This window comes from Schistocerca piceifrons, chromosome 6 (genome assembly GCF_021461385.2).
Source record: "Schistocerca piceifrons isolate TAMUIC-IGC-003096 chromosome 6, iqSchPice1.1, whole genome shotgun sequence".
NCBI classification, from domain to species: Eukaryota; Metazoa; Arthropoda; class Insecta; order Orthoptera; family Acrididae; genus Schistocerca; species Schistocerca piceifrons.
The window spans coordinates 487,943,504-487,947,853 of NC_060143.1; positions in this window are offsets into that span (position 1 = coordinate 487,943,504).

Sequence of the window (4,350 nt, forward strand, 5' to 3'; positions counted from 1 at the left end):
GGAATCATCACCACCTAGATTTTCGACGATTGAGCCATGAGTTCACAACGAGACCAGCGTGGGAAACACGAAAAGATGTGTGCCTAGTTTATCCATTATTTCATAAAATGACTTTATTAACTGTGCTCTAATGACACCTGCCACATAATATAACTTTGTTGTTGCCCGAAAATGCAATATTTAGCAACGTGAGCAACACTACAATCATAATTAATTTTTGACCTTTGTTGTGGTAGGGTTGTTAGGTCCTGTGTCGTGGTTTAAGTGTGTTGAAACATTGTCTCGGGTACACCACTGAGAGAGAGGGAGGAGCGGTTAGCACACTGGACTCCCATTCGGTAGGACGACGGTTCAAGCTAGCGACTGACCATCCTCATTCAGATTGTCCGTGATTTCCCTAAATCGCTTCAGGCAAATGCTGGGATGGTTCCTTTGAAAGGGCGCGGCCGAGTTCCTTGCCAATCCTTCCCTAATCCGACAGGACCGATCACTTCGCTGTTTGGTCCCCTCACCCAAATCAGCCAACCAACCAATCGGACCAGCGTTACCGGCAGTTCCAATATGGGCCAAATATGACAAATATATATGGTCGGATATACTGAAAATCAACTCTAGGCTCTTTTTAGACTCCGGGATGCTATGAACCACATGCCTTCCTTCAATTATTAGCCCAAGTTCATCGACAGCTAACTCGGGATGTGCTGTCACAGTCACTAAGCACATGACAGGCAACAGCTGCTCAAATATCGTCTCTACACTCACGCCATTCGTCGCTTCGAACCGCAATATTCACATAATATACGGCCCTCCTCTAAATGCTACAATCCCTTGCATTACTTACGGGCAATCAGTTTATTACCTAATGTAGTTCTCGCATAAACTTCTTAACTTCACTTATTCTCTACCCTTTTTAATAAATATGCTACCAAACAAAGACACTGTAGTGCGTCGGTGTCGTGTCACAGGTTCGAGCCTTGAGTCTTAAATATGCCAATCCAGTGTGAGTGAGTGTGTGTGTGTGTGTGTGTGTGAGAGAGAGAGGGAGGGAGGGAGGGAGAGAGAGAGAGAGAGAGAGAGAGAGAGAGAGAGAGAGAGAGCGAGAGAGAGAGTCAGTGCTTCTATGTGTCCAAGAGAGTCATGAGTCTCATTGATCCAAATTGCTGTGTACTTCTGTAGACAGCATAGTACCAACAGAGGAGAATCTACATCCTATCTATCATCTCAGGCCCTATAATTGCCTTACTTATTGGATAGGAGATGCGATGACTGAACAAATTCACAAAGAGAGAGACGTTGCACAAGTCTCTTGTCTTTCACCTACTCCGTTGAATATTTAAATGATTTGGCTAAAATTACTTACAATAAAAAAAATGGCTCTGAGCACTATGGGACTTAACTTCTAAGATCATCAGTCCCCTAGAACTTAGAACTACTTAAACCTAACTAACCTAAGGACATCACATACATCCATGCCCGAGCCAGGATTCGAACCTGCGACGGTAGCGGTCACGCGGTTCCAGACTGTTGCGCCTTTAACCGCTTGGCCACCCCGGCCGGCACTTACAATAAAAGAGTGGGGTGGCAATACTAGATTAATTGATGACAAGCCATTATGAAATGAAAATGGAAGAGAAATTAACAACATGTTAAAAGAAATTAACTCCTAGCTGTAAGAATTGTGGAACTAAGATAAATGGAAATTGAAAATTTGTGGTAAGGTCTTATGGGACCAAACTGCTGAGGTCATCGGTCCATAAGCTTACACACTATTTAATCTAACTTAAATTAACTTACGCTAAGGGCGACACACACATCCATGCCCGAGGGAGGACTTGAACCTCCGACGGGGGAAACCGCGCGGACCGTGACAAGACGGCTAAGACCGCGCGGCTACCTGGCGCGGCGAAGATAAATGTGAAGAAGACTAGGGCAATAGCTTTTCGAAGGCAAGCAAGGAAGATAAAGTCGTAATTTGTTCCTAGTTAGTGTAACAAGTTAATAACTGCAAGTACTTTGATTCAAAATGAACAGTGACGAGAAATGTAAGCAAAAAATGAAAACGAAGGTAGTTAATGAAAAAGAAATGTTTTACCGTAGGAGAATTATATTCTATGGTTCATTAAGTAACTGATCAAGGAAAATATTAGTGAACTGTATTGTGTGGATGTGGAGTGTTGCCGCATGTGGTACCAGTACTGTACAATGCGACACAGCCAGCGGAGACGCATTGTGGCTTTTGAAATGTGGATCCGGGGAGGAGTAGGAGGTGCATAATGGACAGATAAAATTAGGAGAGAGAATGTGTTACACAGCGTAAATAAAGGAAATAATTAAGAGAAACTGTATAGACACTGTATGAGAAGATTCTGCATCATAAAAGATCCACTACAGGTAATGGCGAGTGGGAAGAGGACCGTATGAAGAACACACCAGATAACTGACATCGAGGTTAAATGCATTATGGCAGAAAACCAGTGGGACTGGACAAAGCCGAACCTCAGAGAATGACCTGCCTAATAGAGAGAACGTATCACTATTATTTACTAGACTTGCATTTCACCAATGGACTGGAGCTGAACCATCAGTCTGTCCATCTGAGTTTAGGTTTTATGTGATTACAGATAATCACTAAATGTGGATGTACGGGCAACTCTTGTCTCATCCTTGTGTATCCAAGGTACTATTTTATCTCTCTGTAATGCCCCTGTCGTGAAAGGGACATGAAACCCTTTTTTTTTCTTGCTTGCTACGTGACAAAGTTGCCAAAAAATATTGCTGAGTAGTACCTAATATTATTGCTGCTCTTCCCAGCTGTCGCTTCAGATCCTGGTCCGAACGAGGTGCGTTAATTTACAGCTACGTCAGGAAACGAGAACCAAGATGATTACAATATACTGTTATAAAACTGCAGTAGCCAGCTGAGAAAGTCTGCGAAGGGTCGGATGACGAGCCGGGGCACACCCCATGGAGGTTGTTACTCCCTGTACGAAGAAAATGTTGCGTTACTAGTAGACTTCATAGACATCCATGTTGTGTCAGGTTTCGTTGTCCACCTTTTATGGTCTGGTATTTTCATTTATATGTTTTATTTAAAGCACCAGTACCAAAAGCGAAGTTCTCGTGATATACAGGGTGGTCCATTGATAGTGACCGGGCCAAATTTCTCACGAAATAAGCATCAAACGAAAGAACTACCAAGAACGAAACTCGTCTAGCTTGAAGGGGGAAACCAGATGGCGCTATCGTTGGGCCGCTAGATGGCTCTGCCATAGGTCAAACGGATATCAACTGCATTCTTTTTAAACAGGAACCCCCATTTTTTATTTTTTTTTTGCATACATAAAACGTAAAGAAATATTAATATTTTAGTTGGACCACTTTTTTCGCTTTGTGATAGATGGCGCTGTAATTGTCGTAAACGTGTAAATACGTGGTATCACGCAACATTCCGCCAGTGCGGACGGTATTTGGTTCATGATACATTACCCATGTTAAAATAGACCGTTTACCAATTGCTGAAAAGGTTGATTCCGTGTTAATGTGAGGCTATTGTGATCAAAATGCCCAACGGGAGTGTGCTATGTATGCCGCTCGGTATCCTGGACGACATCATCCATGTATCCGGACCGTTCGCCGGATAGTTACGTTATTTAATGAAACAGGAAGTGTTCATCCACGTGTGGAACGTCAACCATGACCTGCAACAAACGATGATGCCCAAGTAGGTGTTTTAGCTGCTGTCGCGGCTAATCCACACATCAGTAGCAGACAAATTACGCGAGAATCAGGAATCTCCAAACCGTCAGTGTTGAGAATGCTACATCAACATCGATTAAACCCGTACCATATTTCTATGCACCAGGAATTCCATGGCGACGACTTTGAACGTCGTGTACAGTTCTGCCACTGGGCACAAGAGAAATTACAACGATGACAGATTTTTTGCAAGCGTTCTATTTAGCGACGAAGCATCATTCACCATCACCGGTAACGTAAACCAGAATAATATGCGCTATTGGGGAACGGAAAATCCACGATGGTCGCGACAAGTGGAACATCAGCGACCTTCGCGGGTTAATGTATGGGGAGGCTTTATGGGAGGAAGGATAACTGGCCCCCATTTTATCGATGGCAATCTAAATGGTGCAATGTATGCTAGTTTCCTACGTAATGTTCTACGGATGTTACTACAAGATGTTTCACTGCATGACAGAATGGCGATGTACTACCAACATGATGGATGTCCGGCACTTAGCTCGCGTGCGGTTGAAGCGGTATTGAATAGCATATTTCATGACAGGTGTATTGGTCGTCGAAGCATAATTTTGAGCATTTATTATATTAATGTGG